Here is a 526-nt window from a genome sequence, read left to right on the forward strand (position 1 = left end):
CAAACTCCTGGCCTCAAGTGATCCACCCACTTCCACCTCCCAAAGTGCTGGGAAAACAGGAGTGAGCCACTGCACCTGGCCCCAGTGCAATTTTTATATTTTCTCTCCTTCTCCATCTTTCTTTTTTTAATCAGACTTGCCAAAGATTGGTCTATTTTATTGGTTACCAAAGAATCAGATTTTTAGTACACTAGATGAGTGTGCTTTTTATTGTTTGTTTTTTATTTCATTAATTTCTGCTTTTATGTCTTTTAATTCCATCCCCCAACTTTTAAAAGAGTTGTTTGTGATGTTCTTTGCCTAGCTTATTGAGTTTAATGTTTGGTTCATTGATTTTCAATCTTTTATGTTGAGTGCATTTCTAAAGCTATACATTTTCTTTTGAATGTCACTTTCTGTACACTATAGATTTTGCTTTGTAATGTTTTCAGTATTGTCTTTAATTTCCATTGTGATTTACCCTTTAACCCAAGAGTTCCTTCCTTCCTTCCTTCCTTCCTTCCTTCCTTCCTTCCTTCCTTCCTTC

Source organism: Piliocolobus tephrosceles, chromosome 1, assembly GCF_002776525.5.
Source record: "Piliocolobus tephrosceles isolate RC106 chromosome 1, ASM277652v3, whole genome shotgun sequence".
Lineage (NCBI taxonomy): Eukaryota > Metazoa > Chordata > Mammalia > Primates > Cercopithecidae > Piliocolobus > Piliocolobus tephrosceles.